This window comes from Gorilla gorilla, chromosome 14 (genome assembly GCF_029281585.2).
Source record: "Gorilla gorilla gorilla isolate KB3781 chromosome 14, NHGRI_mGorGor1-v2.1_pri, whole genome shotgun sequence".
NCBI lineage: Eukaryota > Metazoa > Chordata > Mammalia > Primates > Hominidae > Gorilla > Gorilla gorilla.
In genome coordinates, this window is record NC_073238.2 from 66198344 (window position 1) to 66214354 (window position 16011).

The window sequence follows — 16011 nt, forward strand, 5'->3', positions numbered from 1 at the left end:
ATTGGTTATTACTGAGATTAGAGTCAAAAGTATGTACTGTTCTATTTTTCAGTTTTGATTAGGAAAAGTAATAGCTTAGCAATTAGGCTCTCTTTTGTTTTCTTTTATTATTTGAATGTCTGGTAATTGCACATATTTTCATTCAAAATTACTGTGGATAACATTGAACCCCCAATTGAGAAATCTAGTTCCTACTTTCAAGCCTACTATTGATGAGCAAATTGTTGAATCTTTCTTTGATGGCCTATCTAAATGAAAACACTAATAATGTCACACTTATATATATATATAAAGCCACTGAAAAAATTATACTTAATATTTTATAGTATATTATGTATTAATATTTTCATATATTTTAAAAGTATATTAATAGAGAGCTACTATGTAAATTAATATAACACTTAAAATAACATTTTTATTCAATTTTTAAAATATATATTGAACACCTACTATGTGCCAGGCAGTGTTCTAGGTACTTGAGATACATCAAAATATACCCTCCCCTGCTGAAAAACCCCTCCTCTTGTTTATGTTGCATTTACTAATCTCTTTATAAATAACATTATAATTTATATATGTTAGAAGGTCATAGAAGTGATACATGCTATGAGGAGAAATAGACAGAGTAAGGGGGATTGGGAATGTGAGTGTGAGGTAGAGGGAATGGATGCCAGTAGGTTAGGCTTCATTAAGAAGATATCATCTGAGCAGAAGCCTTGAAGGTTGGAGGAGTGAGTCCAGCATTTGTCTTGGGAAGAGTGTTTAAGGCAGAGTAACAGTCAGTACACAAGCCCCACAGCAGGAGTGTTTATAATAGTAGTACAACGAAAATCCTGACTTGAGCTAAAAAAAAAAAAAAGGAGTATTATTTCTTTATTTTTAATATTAATTGATTACCTCTCATATATTGTATATTAGGAACGATGCTGGACATGTTGGGGAGACATGTTAGGAAAACCAGAACTCCATTCCTTAAAATCTATAAAGAAAGATAAAATGATCTGATCACTGATAGCTTTCATTTAATGCAGACTGTGATCAATAGTCTAAAAGAGCTAGAGTCTCTTGAAATTCAGAACAGAAAGCTCCATCCTGCCTGAGGTGATTATATGAAAGCAGACCATTCAGAAGGATAGGTTTGAAAAATGATGACAACTGGGGAAATGAGACACTAGATCAAAGCCTAGGAAATGGGGATGCGCAGGTCACTGTCAAAGATAAACGTAGTTTACTTGGACATGCACTGGAAGGGGCTTGGATTCAAGAAGGATGTGAGGATCTGATGACTAAATGTGTAGGAGAAATTGAGTGGGGAGAAGGGGTAGTTGGCAAAAATAACTCCCAACCAAGCTTGTGTTCAGTCAGTACACAGTTGCTGCTGTCTGCAGCCAGTATCTGTTCTGATTAGCCGGTGTCCATGGCCAACCATTTGGTCCTGCTTCCAGGTGTCAGACTTGGGTAACAGGGATCATGATGGAGGCATTAGTGGTGTGTGGTGCTTTCTGCTTATTTTTCTTTTGTGTTCGTTGTAATGCGTTGTCACCTGGATTTTCTGAAGAGTGTAGTGACTTCAGAATTTGCACTGTAGTTTTTTTCTTTGCTCATAGAGATTCAATGAAATACTCTCCTGAGTTTTAATGTCATTTTGAGGGGGCTCTTTGAGGTTTGTGTGAGTCAAAAGATCAGTGGATAAAAAATCAAGAGACAGATCCACATTTTAAGTGCGGGCTATGCAACATGCAACCAAGTAAGCCTCTGACCCTGAGACTTTTTCCTTAGTATCTCTAGACTTTCATTTCCCCATCTAAAAAATGAGTCATTGTGCTAGGTAATCTCTAAGACCCCTTACAAACTCTAAAACTCCACAAAATCCAAAACTTAACAACCAAAGATCCAAACTTCTTTCACCAGCAGCTTTCCTGAGTAGAGAAACAGTAATTGTCAGCCTCATAACCATTAGGCTAAATATTATGATGTTAGGTGTAAGCAGTTTTCAATTTCAGCAGGCAACTTTTTTGTTCAGAATAATTTTCTCAAAAGTTTTGAAGTATTTTTTCTTTTTAAAAATAAATATCAGCAACTAAACTATCTAAACTGATCTCATATCATTTGCTGTTTAATATTACAGCAGAATTTTTATCGTGTATAAATGTTATTTAAAATGTACAACATCCTCTTTCACTGAAGGGTGGCAGGGACACAGAATACTTTAGCTAGCAGCTTTCTTTGTGTGATACATCAGTGTTCTGGCTTCAGAGTTTGGCCATGAGCAGGATATTCCCCATTCACTGAATAACTTCCAAGAGCATCTGTCCTTAAGATTCTGAAATTTGCCAGAGGCGGTCTTGAAAGTGGTTACATCCAAACCTGTGTCTTTTCTCCCTTCCATCCTCTTGGGAGGGATATGATTGAGAAGCCAACTGCATATGGTTACTTGCAGTCAGTGTTGGGGAACTGGGGGTGGGAGGGCGCAAAAACCTGTTACCATTGATGAGAAAAGATGATGACAGGTAAACCGTGAAGCATCCAGGCAGACTAGAGGGGCAGCAGCCAAACAGTTCATGTGTGGAGAAACCTTGAAATTGCTTTGTTTTGTGTGTTATATGTGTAAACCTGAATTTGAGGAAGAATTTATAGGAAGAATTTGTAAACCTGAATTTGTCTCTTTGTAGGTGATATGTGGAATCTGGAGAGGGAAGCAGCTGCTGTGGTTGCACAAACCCCAGTTATCTTTAGTTTTCTTGTTTCCGACGCTTCCATGTAGTATGGCATATGCCCATCTTAGAAATGTGACATGGGGTTTCCTTATGGAGTTCGGAGCCTAAGTGGGGGATTTGCATTTAAGGCATCCCTTCCCCCAACTTTTTAAAATACACGTGGTCAGAAAAGATTAGGCTCATAGGCATTTGACCGGAGAGGAAAAAGGCACATACCCTCTGGGTTCCTGGGTGAAACAATGTCCCATTGTTTGGTAGCCAGTGAAACCTCTTTTCATAATTATAAACAAACAAGAATAATCTTTGAACTCTGTAGGCACATTTGCAGAATCTGAAATGAAGATTAAGCAAAGCCTAACATAAGTCAGTCACTGAAACCAGTAGTTTTCAAACTGTGATCTGTGAGATGAAAGCTATTTTCATAATAATACTAAGATGTTACTTGCCTTTTTCACTCTCATTTTCTAAGAAATGTGCAAATTGTATGCAGAAGCAGGATGGGGATCTGTCTTCTGTTAAGCTACGCATTAATGAGATTTGCTAAAATGGAAAACAGTGCCACTCTTCTCACTAAATTTTTTGTTTTGGAAAAAATACTTTTTTTTATAGATTGTTATTTATATTAACATGTAATACATTTGCTATTGTTATTTTAATGAATTAATATTTAAAAAATTTTTCCATTTTGATTTAGAACATGATATATATATGTTTTTTTATTATTATACTTTAAGTTTTAGGGTACATGTGCACATTGTGCAGGTTAGTTACATATGTATACATGTGCCATGCTGGTGTGCTGCACCCACTAACTTGTCATCTAGCATTGGGTATATCTCCCAATGCTATCCCTCCCCGCTCCCCCCACCCCACAACAGTCCCCAGAGTGTGATATTCCCCTTCCTGTGTCCATGTGCTCTCATTGTTCAGTTCCCACGTATGAGTGAGAATATGCGGTGTTTGGTTTTTTGTTCTTGCGATAGTTTACTGAGAATGATGATTTCCAATTTCATCCATGTCCCTACAAAGGACATGAACTCATCATTTTTTATGGCTGCATAGTATTCCATGGTGTATATGTGCCACATTTTCTTAATCCAGTCTATCATTGTTGGACATTTGGGTTGGTTCCAAGTCTTTGCTATCGTGAATAATGCCACAATAAACATACGTATGCATGTGTCTTTATAGCAGCATGATTTATAGTCCTTTGGGTATATACCCAGTAATGGGATGGCTGGGTCAAATGGTATTTCCAGTTCTAGATCCCTGAGGAATCGCCACACTGACTTCCACAATGGTTGAACTAGTTTACAGTCCCCACCAACAGTGTAAAAGTGTTCCTGTTTCTCCACATCCTCTCCAGCACCTGTTCTTTCCTGACTTTTTAATGATTGCCATTCTAACAGGTGTGAGATGGTATCTCATTGTGGTTTTGATTTGCATTTCTCTGATGGCCAGTGATGGTGAGCATTTTTTCATGTGTTTTTTGGCTGCATAAATGTCTTGTTTTGAGAAGTGTCTGTTCATGTCCTTCGCCCACTTTTTGATGGGGGTGTTTGTTTTTTTTCTTGTAAATTTGTTTGAGTTCATTGTAGATTCTGGATATTAGCCCTTTGTCAGATGAGTAGGTTGCGAAAATTTTCTCCCATTTTGTAGGTTGCCTGTTCACTCTGATGGTAGTTTCTTTTGCTGTGCAGAAGCTCTTTAGTTTAATTAGATCCCATTTGTCAATTTTGGCTTCTGTTGCCATTGCTTTTGGTGTTTTAGACATGAAGTCCTTGCCCATGCCTATGTCCTGAATGGTAATGCCTAGGTTTTCTTCTAGGGTTTTTATGGTTTTAGGTCTAACGTTTAAGTCTTTAATCCATCTTGAATTAATTTTTGTATAAGGTGTAAGGAAGGGATCCAGTTTCAGCTTTCTACATATGGCTAGCCAGTTTTCCCAGCACCATTTATTAAGTAGGGAATCTTTTCCCCATTACTTGTTTTTTCAGGTTTGTCAAAGATCAGATAGTTGTAGATATGCGGCATTATTTCTGAGGGCTCTGTTCCGTTCCATTGATCTATATCTCTGTTTTGGTACCAGTAACATGCTGTTTTGGTTACTGTAGCCTTGTAGTATAGTTTGAAGTCAGGTAGCGTGATGCCTTCAGCTTTGTTCTTTTGGCTTAGGATTGACTTGGCGATGCGGGCTCTTTTTTGGTTCCATATGAACTTTAAAGTAGTTTTTTCCAATTCTGTGAAGAAAGTCATTGGTAGCTTGATGGGGATGGCATTGAATCTATAAATTACCTTGGGCAGTATGGCCATTTTCACGATATTGATTCTTCCTACCCATGAGCATGGAATGTTCTTCCATTTGTTTGTATCCTCTTTTATTTCATTGAGCAGTGGTTTCTAGTTCTCCTTGAAGAGGTCCTTCACGTCCCTTGTAAGTTGGATTCCTAGGTATTTTATTTTATTTGAAGCAATTGTGAATGGGAGTTCACTCATGATTTGGCTGTTTGTCTGTTATTGGTGTATAAGAATGCTTGTGATTTTTGCATATTGATTTTGTATCCTGAGACTTGGCTGAAGTTGCTTATCAGCTTAAGGAGATTTTGGGCTGAGACAATGGGGTTTTCTAGATATACAATCATGTCATCTGCAAACAGGGACAATTTGACTTCCTCTTTTCCTAATCAAATACCCTTTATTTCCTTCTCCTGCCTAATTGCCCTGGCCAGAACTTCCAACACTATGTTGAATAGGAGTGGTGAGAGAGGGCATCCCTGTCTTGTGCCAGTTTTCAAAGGGAATGCTTCCAGTTTTTGCCCATTCAGTATGATATTGGCTGTAGGTTTGTCATAGATAGCTCTTATTATTTTGAGATATGTCCCATCAATACCTAATTTACTGAGAGTTTTTAGCATGAAGGCCTGTTGAATTTTGTCAAAGGACTTTTCTGCATCTATTGAGATAATCATGTGGTTTTTCTCTTTGGCTCTGTTTATATGCTGGATTACATTTATTGATTTGTGTATATTGAACCAGCCTTGCATCCCAGGGATGAAGCCCACTTGATCATGGTGGATAAGCTTTTTGATGTGTTGCTGGATTCGGTTTGCCGGTATTTTGTTGAGGATTTTTGCATCAATGTTCATCAAGGGTATTGGTCTAAAATTCTCTTTTTTGGTTGTGTCTCTGCCCGGCTTTGGTATCAGGATGATGCTGGCCTCATAAAATGAGGTAGGGAGGATTCCCTCTTTTTCTATTGATTGGAATAGTTTCAGAAGGAATGGTACCAGTTCTTCCTTGTACCGCTGGTAGAATTTGGCTATGAATCCATATGGTCCTGGACTCTTTTTGGTTGGTAAGCTATTGATTATTGCCACAATTTCAGAGCCTGTTATTGGTGTATTCAGAGATTCAACTTCTTCCTGGTTTAGTCTTGTGAGGGTGTATGTGTCGAAGAATTTATCCATTTCTTCTAGATTTTCTAGTTTATTTGTGTAGAGGTGTTTGTAGTATTCTCTGATGGTAGTTTGTATTTCTGTGGGATCGGTGGTGATATCCCCTTTATCATTTTTTATTGCATCTATTTGATTCTCTCTCTTTTCTTCTTTATTAGTCTTGCTAGCGGTCTATCAATTTTGCTGATCCTTTCAAAAAACCAGCTCCTGGATTCATTAATTTTTTGAAGGGTTTTTTGTGTCTCTATTTCCTTCCGTTCTGCTCTGATTTTAGTTATTTCTTGCCTTCTGCTAGCTTTTGAATGTGTTTGCTCTTGCTTTTGTAGTTCTTTTAATTGTGATGTTAGGGTGTCAGTTTTGGATCTTTCCTGCTTTCTCTTGTGGGCATTTGGTGCTATAAATTTCCCTCTACACACTGCTTTGAATGTGTCCCAGAGATTCTGGTATCTTGTGTCTTTGTTCTCGTTGGTTTCAAAGAACATCTTTATTTCTGCCTTCATTTCGTTATGTACCCAGTAGTCATTCAGGAGCAGGTTGTTCAGTTTCCATGTAGTTGAGCGGTTTTGAGTGAGTTTCTTAATCCTGAGTTCTAGTTTGATTGCACTGTGGTCTGAGAGACAGTTTGTTATAATTTCTGTTCTTTTACATTTGCTGAGGAGAGCTTTACTTCCACCTATGTGGTCAATTTTGGAATAAGTGTGGTGTGGTGCTGAAAAAAATGTATATTCTGTTGATTTGGGGTGGAGAGTTCTGTAGATGTCTATTAGGTCTGCTTGGTGCAGAGCTGAGTTCAATTCCTGGGTATCCTTGTTAACTTTCTGTCTCGTTGATCTGTCTAATGTTGACAGTGGGGTGTTCAAGTCTCCCATTATTATTGTGTGGGAGTCTAAGTCTTTTTATAGGTCACTCAGGACTTGCTTTATGAATCTGGGTACTGCTGTATTGGGTGCATGTATATTTAGGATAGTTAGCTCTTCTTGTTGAATTGATGAATTGATCCCTTTACCATTATGTAATGGCCTTCTTTGTCTCTTTTGATCTTTGTTGGTTTAAAATCTGTTTTATCAGAGACTAGGATTGCAACCCCTGCCTATTTTTGTTTTCCGTTTGCTTGGTAGATCTTCCTCCATCCTTTTATTTTGAGCCTATGTTTGTCTCTGCATGTGAGATGGGTTTCCTGAATACAGCACACTGATGGGTCTTGACTCTTTATCCAGTTTGCCAGTCTGTGTCTTTTAATTGGAGCATTTAGTCCATTTACATTTAAAGTTAATATTGTTATGTGTGAATTTGATCCTGTCATTATGATGTTAGCTGGTTATTTTGCTCGTTACTTGATGCAGTTTCTTCCTAGCCTCGATGGTCTTTACAATTTGGCATGATTTTGCAGTGGCTGGTACTGGTTGTTCCTTTCCATGTTTAGTGCTTCCTTCAGGAGCTCTTTTAGGGCAGGCCTGGTGGTGACAAAATCTCTCAGCATTTGCTTGTCTGTAAAGGATTTTATTTCTCCTTCACTTATGAAGTTTAGTTTGGCTGGATATGAAATTCTGGGTTGAAAATTCTTTTCTTTAAGAATGTTGAATATTGGCCCCCAGCCTCTTCTGGCTTATAGTTTCTGCCGAGAGATCCGCTGTTAGTCTGATGGGCTTCCCTTTGTGGGTAACCCGACCTTTGTCTCTGGCTGCCCTTAACATTTTTTCCTTCATTTCAACTTTGGTGAATGTGACAATTATGTGTCTTGGAGTTGCTCTTCTTGAGGAGTATCTTTGTGGCGTTCTCTGTATTTCCTGAATCTGAATGTTGGCCTGCCTTGCTAGATTGGGGAAGTTCTCCTGGATAATATCCTGCAGAGTGTTTTCCAACTTGGTTCCATTTTCCCCGTCACTTTCAGGTACACCAATCAGACGTAGATTTGGTCTTTTCACATAGTCCCATATTTCTTGGAGGCTTTGTTCGTTTCTTTTTATTCTTTTTTCTCTAAACTGCTCTTCTCACTTCATTTCATTCATTTCATCTTCCGTCACTGATACCCTTTCTTCCAGTTGATCGCATCGGCTCTTGAGGCTTCTGCATTCTTCATGTAGTTCTCGAGCCTTGGCTTTCAGCTCCATCAGCTCCTTTAAGCACTTCTCTGTATTGGTTATTCTAGTTATACATTCGTCTAAATTTTTTTCAAAGTTTTCAATTTCTTTGCCTTTGGTTTGAATTTCCTTCTGTAGCTTGGAGTAGTTTGATCGTCTGAAGCCTTCTTCTCTCAGCTCGTCAAAGTCATTCTCCGTCCAGCTTTGTTCCGTTGCTGGTGAGGAGCTGCATTCCTTTGGAGGAGGAGAGGTGCTCTGCTTTTTAGAGTTTCCAGTTTTTCTGCTCTGTTTTTTCCCCATCTTTGTGGTTTTATCTACTTTTGATCTTTGATGATGGTGATGTACAGATGGGTTTTTGGTGTGGATGTCCTTTCTGTTTGTTAGTTTTCCTTCTGACAGACAGGACCCTCAGCTGTAGGTCTGTTAGAGTTTGCTGGAGGTCCACTCCAGACCCTGTTTGCCTAGGTACCAGCAGCGATGGCTGGAGAACAGCAGATTTTCATGAACCGGGAATGCTGCTGTCTGATCGTTCCTCTGGATGTTTTGTCTCCGAGGAGTACCCGGCCGTGTGAGGTGTCAGTCTGCCCCTACTAGGGGGTGCCTCCCAGTTAGGCTGCTCGGGGGTCAGGGGTCAGGGACCCACTTGAGGAGGCAGTCTGTCCATTCTCAGATCTCTAGCTGTGTGCTGGGAGAACCACTGCTCTCTTCAAAGCTGTCAGACAGGGACATTTAAGTCTGCAGAGGTTACTGCTGTCTTTTTGTTTGTCTGCCCCCAGAGGTGGAGCCTACAGAGGCAGGCAGGCCTCCTTGAGCTGTGGTGGGCTCCATCCAGTTGGAGCTTCCGGGCTGCTTTGTTTACCTAAGCAAGCCTGGGCAATGGTGGGCGCCCCTCCCCCAGCCTTGCTGCCACCTTGCAGTTTGATCTCAGACTGCTGTGCTAGCAATCAGCGAGACTCCGTGGGCGTAGGACCCTCCGAGCCAGGTGCAGGATATAATCTCCTGGTGCGCCGTTTTTTAAGCCCATCGGAAAAGCGCAGTATTGGGGTGGGAGTGACCCGATTTTCCAGGTGCCATCTGTCACCCCTTTCTTTGACTGGGAAAGGGAACTCCCTGACCCCTTGCGCTTCCCGAGTGAGGCAGTGCTTCGCCCTGCTTCGGCTAACGCAGGGTGCGCTGCACCCACTATCCTGTACCCACTGTCTGGCACTCCCTAGTGAGAAGAACCCAGTACCTCAGATGGAAATGCAGAAATCACCCATCTTCTGCGTCGCTGACGCTGGGAGCTGTAGACCGGAGCTGTTCCTTTTCGGCCATCTTGGCTCCAGCCCCCAATCAAAATTGTTAATGTGATTTTTCTTTTTTGCTATTAAAAAGATTATTTATGTTCATCTAGCTACATTTTTCTTTAAGAAAAGAATTTAGGAGCACATAGCCTTTATATTAACATATAAGTTGTATCTACTATAATTAAATCATTTTGGTTCTGGCAAAGGAATAAAACAGGGTTGGAGAACCCCCAGACAGACTCAGTTCATTGAAAGCAAATAAAATATGGTAAAGATGACCACAAATCAGTGTGAATGGGAAAAGTTATTAAACAAATGGTGCTGGAGCAGTTGGTTTGCTTTTAAGAAAAAGATCGATTTTAATTCGCACCTCTTGTCTTATACCAAAATTAATTCCAGGAGCATGAAGCAGCATTACATGTAAGTAAAGCCTTAAAAAAGAAAAAGAAAAACTAGAAGTCAGTTGACTGGACATTTATAAACAATCTATCAAGAAGAATGTTGTAAGCTTAAAAGAATGGAAGTCATAAACGAAAATATTATTATATTTAACTACATAAAATGCAGAACTTCCCAGCATTAAGAGAATCTACTTAAATACAGTTTTTTAAAAGCAACAAATAGTTCCGTGGAATATGACAGAGAAAGGAAAATATCCTCAGTCCATGACAATCGTATGCAAATAGATAAGAAAAACAATAAAATCCTGTAGATAGAAAAGTCATGAAAGAGGAAATACTAAGGGCCAGTAAACATTTTAAGGTGTTAAAATGTTTTAATTCTATTTTTATCTAAGTTGTAGTAATTTTAGAATATACGTATCAGCTAGAATTAAATAAAGTAGGCACTCTAGAATACTAATGGAAAGGATATAAATTGGCACAAACTGTTTAGAAAAAATATTGGTAATATTCAGAGCTTTAGAAATATTTTTCCTTTATGTCAATAGTTTCGTTTCTAGAAAACCATCCAAAGAAAATAATCATAAATATACACAAAGATTATTCATAAGGATATTCCTGTTTTTATAATAATAAAACATTGGTGTCTTAGAAATGTAACAGACCGGATGCAGTGACTCACGCCTATAATCCCAGCACTTTCAGAAGGCTGAGGCAGGCAGATTGCTGGAGCTCAGGAGTTCAAGAGCAGCCTGGGTAACGTGGTAAAACGCCGTCTCTACAAAAAATACAAAAATTAGCCAGGTGTGGTGGCTTGTGCCTGTAGTCCCAGCTACTCAGGAGGCTGAGGTGGGATGATCATTTGAGCTTAGGAGGTTGAGGCTGCAGTGAGCTGTGTTCACGCCACTATACTCCAGCCTGGGTGACAAAGCAAGATCCTGCCTCAAAAAAAAAAAAAAAAAAATGAAATGTAACAGTTAAAGACTAATTAGGTAAAATTCTTTATTGCCTTCCAATGGGATATTATGTAGCCATTAAAATTCACTGTTTCAAAAAATAGGTAGTGACATGAGAAATGCCCATCTAATAGTGTTAAGTTAAAAAGGAGAGCTACAAAACATCATCAGTAGTACTACTATTCCAATTGTATGTGTTTTTGTGTATACACGGGGAAAAGCTTAAGAAGCTGAATTCTAATTCTTCAATTATAATTGTTCAATATCTTCCAAAAGATTTAAAGAAAAGCTTCTTAATCCATTTTTTAAAATTAGCTCTCATAGAGTACTTATTATGTGACAGGCACTGCTTTAAAATGCTTTATAAATAATAACTCAGTCCTCATACAGTCTTATGAGGCTAGTACACAGAAGGAAAGTGAAGCACAGAGCTCTTGAGCAACTTGTCAAGATCATTTAACAAGTATGTGTTTTAGCTCGGATTTAAACTGGACAATTTGGTTCCAGTGCCCAAGCTGTTAACCACCGTGCTTTGCTATCTTTAAACCAGAACCCAATGAAGATAGCACCAAAATGGAAAACTATAGACCAATAATAATCTTAAATGTATATGTAAAAATTCTTATTGAATATTGCATATCAAATCCAGTAGTGTATCAAAGGAAGAATACATCAGGGCAAGTTTGAATTCTTTCAAGAAGTTAAGAATGGGTCAGTATCAGAAAACTGTTTAACAATAATCAATTACTTTTATAAATTGAAGGATTTTAACAAATTTTGTTTAATAGATATCAAAAACAAATTCCATTCAATTTAATTAAATTTGGCAGCTACTCTTAAAAATTCCAGATAAAACTAAAATAGCAGTGATTACCTAATCTTGGTCAGGGTTTAGGTAAGTCAACAACAAATACCGTGTTAAATGCTGCAATAGCATACTAGTGCTATTAATACATGTGTATCCCAAAACCAATAGCTATTTTCATTATGTGTGAGAAGTAATTCGTTGAAAATTGAAATGGGGTTGGGGGAAATGCCATTTAAACTATTAAGGAAAAATTGTATATAAGTACTTGAGTATATTACAGTTAAAATATTATTCCTTCCCAAATTAAAACTTAAAAGATATAATGCAATTTTAACTCATAATGCCATGGTTGTTTGTTAAGTAAAAAAAATAAAACATTTCAGTACTACGAAAGATTTAATAAAATTCAAAGGCAGACTATTAGGAGAGAAAATACTGTCAATTCACATATTAAACAAAGGATAACTATCCCTAATAATCAAAGAATTTCTACAATTTAGTAAGACAATTACAAATGCAATAGACAAAAAGAACAAAAGGATATGCCTGGACCATATCATATATACTGCCTCAGATTTTCTTGATTGTACTTGTTTCCTGGGCTCTCTTGGCACCTTGTTCCACCCTGAGGCCAAAGCCCAGAGGATCTGGTTCCCCTGCTACTTCTGAATTACATGAAGCACAGCTCTGCAAGGCCACAGATCTGACTTCCCCAGTGGCTGCAACAGGGCTAGGTGGTACAACTTTCTACAAGGAGGGAGAAATTAGATTCATGTGGAGCTATGATTAAAATGCAAAGGGATATGGGAGACAGATGGCAGATAAATTCCCTCTCCATCCCTCCCTTCAGTGGATTTTTCCAAAACCTGGTGTTTCACTTCTGTCTGTCCAGAGACTTCCTGAATGCTGGAGAAGCAGCTGGGCATCTTGTGAAACTCAGGCGAGCTTGGTAATGCATCACCATCTTTCTCCGCTTTGCTTTGCTTTACCCTCACTTACTGCTGCCGATATTGCACCTTCAAATAAAGCATTAGACTTACGCTTTGCTTCACGCTGTTTTTCAGAGAACCAGGCTACAGCAGAATTTGAACAGAAAATTCATAAAACAAGAAATGAATGAAAATAGCCAATAACCAAAAAGTTATCCAGCTCATAGTGTAATGAACATAAACCACAATGAGATACCCTCTTGTTTCACACATCAGTTTGGCAAAAATTGAAAAGATGAATAGCATCCAATGCTGATAAGATGTGGGAAAATATGCTGTCAAATGAAGATGGGGGTAGGTGAGAAAGTGCATGGCTGCATGCTTCCTGGAAAGTAATCTGGCGGTGTTTATTAAGACATTAAATGTACATAATATTTGAGCCAGCATATCTTCTACATAGACATTAGTTCATATGGATATACTTGCAAAGACCTTTCTCAAAGTATTGCTATGATTGTAAATTATAGCAGACAAATGGAATGTCCACTTAAAATGTGAAGTACTTGAATAAAGTTTGGCATATCCATTTTATGGAATATTATACAGCCATCAGAAAGAATAAGTTAGAACTACGTGCTTCTGGAAAATAGTGCTCTTCTGTATTTTAGGTGAAAACAGAAAGTTACAGAATAATATCTATAATGTGATCCTGTTTTTATACGACAAAAAAAGTATATATGTTCATATATGTTTGTATAAGGGTTTAAAAAAAAGACATGGAGGGATACGCCAGACTGTTAACATTGGTTGCCTCACAAGGGTGAGATTGAAGGTGAAGACAGTTGTTAGCTTTTTGCTTGTATATCCTGTATTGTTTGAGGTATTACAGTGAGCATTAAAAACAACTAAGTGATAGATGGGTGGACAGCTGAATGGAAAGAAGGAAGGATAGAAATAATAAAAAAGAAGGAATAGAAACTATTTTATCCAAAATATTTCAAATGTGTATATCTTTGATCTAATTTCTTTTGAACTTTGGTTGGTCAATCCTAACAAAGTAATTGCAGCCAAACCTTTACATTTTAATTGTTCGTGAGTATTAACAGATAAAATCTTTTAAAAACTCAATTTGGCCATGTCTATCAAAATTTCAATGGTCATACTCTCTGATCCAACAATTCTTCTTGGACTTTTATTTTATAGAAATACTGCTGGAGACATATAAAGATATAATACATTTAATGTAATATTTTCAGTAAGGAAAACTAGAAACAAAGACTCATCAATAAAGAAATATTAAAGTAATATTATGGTCAGGCATGGTGGCTCATGCCTGTAATCCCAGCACTTTGGGAGGCCGAGACAGGCAGATCACCTGAGGTCGGGGGTTCAAGACCAGCCTGACCAACATGGGGAAACCCTGTCTCTACTAAAAATACAATAAATTAGCCGGGCGTGGTGGCGCATGCCTGTAATCCCAACTACTCGTGAGGCTGAGGTAGGAGAATCGCTTGAACCCAGGAGGTGGAGGTTGCGGTGGGCTGAGATCGCACCATTGCACTCCAGCCTGGGCAACAAGAGCGAAGCTCTGTCTCAAAAAAAAAAAAAAAAAAAAAGAAAGGTTATACTACATCCTATGCAGTCATCAAAAAGAATGAGGTTGATGAGTATGTACTCATGTGGAATTGTATGCATGAACTGTGAAAAGAAAACAGCATTGCCAAGTAGTTTTAATGTTTTGTTTTATTATACATTATTACAACTGTACGTTCCATAATGCTTATCTTTGAGAAATGGTATCACAAGGGATTTTTAGTGTTTATTTTTCTTACATTTCTTAGTGTAGTATATTGTGTTTCTATGATCAAAAAAGTAATAACAAGGCTGGGTGTGGTGGCTCACGCCTGTAATCCCAGCACTTTCGGAACCCGAGGCAGGCGGATCACGAGGTCAGGAGTTCGAGACCAGCCTGACCAACATGGTGAAACCTGTCTCCACTAAAAATACAAAAGTTAGCCAGGCATGGTGGCACGTACCTGTAGTCTCAGCTACTCAGGAGGCTGAGGCAGGAGAATCACTTGAACCCAGGAGGTGGAGGTTGCAGTGAGCCAGGATCACGCCACTGCACTCCAGCCTGGGTGACAGAGCAAGATTCCATCTCAAAAAAAAAAAAAAAAAAAGTAATAACAAAAGCTGACAAAATATAAATTTTCTCCATAATTATATGTTTTTATTATCATAGGAAAAATAAATGACCAAGAAATTAGGTTTACCAATGCAGTGAACTGGTAATTTTATTTTTAATGTATATATTAAATCCTAAATGCAAACCTCTATTACGTTGTGTTATTTTATACCTTACATTGTTTTGAAAGGAATTGAGGTATCTTTTGACCAGGTCAGAGAACCATTTCAGTATATTCAAAATAATATGAACAATATGAACTCAGAAAACACTTGGCCAGATAACAGTTGTCTTTAATAAATTTATTTGTGTATGTGTCACGATATTTGGGACCCTGTAAAGTTGGGGGTCAGGGTCAAGGTCCTGTTGCCTGTGATTAAAAGTTGCTAGTGAATTGTTGCTTAGGTACCTCCCAGGTTTCCTTACCCACACTATAAGCACTTTATAGGCCAGCTACTTTACTTCTTTAAAAATTAGTCTGCTCTGGCCAGGTGCAGTGGTGCACACCTGTAATCCCAGCACTTTGGGAGGCCGAGGCGGGCGGATCACCTGAGGTCAGGAGTTCAAGACCAGCCTGGCCAACATGGTGAAACCCCATGTCTACTAAAAATACAAAAATTAGCTGCGCATGGTGGCACGCACCTATAATCCCAGCTACTAGGGAGGCTGAGGCAGGAGAATTACTTGAACCTGGGAGGCAGAGGTTGCAGTGAGCCAGGATCGCACCACTGCACTCCAACCGGGCAACAGAGCAAGACTCTGTCAAAAAAAAAAAGAAAAAAAATTAATCTGCTGTGTCCAGTTGTAGGTCTAACTCTTCCAAAACAAGAAGTGGATGTAGTGCCACTCCTTGAAGAAATAATTATATGAATTTTTAAAGTGACAAGTTGAATAATGTTATTACTGAGAAAATCATGGTGAAGAAAATTCATTTGTAGATAAGCTTCTTAAAGGGGGCTGGAATAGAAAAATGAATAAGCAAAGGAACTTCATTGCTTTGCATATTCTCTCACATCATCTCCTGCTTTACCTTTGTGATGTTTATCACAATAAAATAATATTTCCTTCTAAAAAATTACACAAACTACTAAACTCAGGAAGACCCGGATAGCAAGTAAGGCATTTAGGTGTCTGTCTTCCCATCCCCCTTTTTTTAAGTTATCAAAGAAAAATCCTGTATGCTTCCAAATATT

General features: G+C 38.3%; 1 protein-coding gene across 7 annotated transcripts in view; it reads left to right on the forward strand.

Moving 5' to 3' along the window:
• WDFY2 (WD repeat and FYVE domain containing 2) overlaps positions 1 to 16011 on the forward strand; it is a 314549-nt gene that overhangs the window by 234156 nt on the left and 64382 nt on the right. The window lies entirely within an intron of this gene.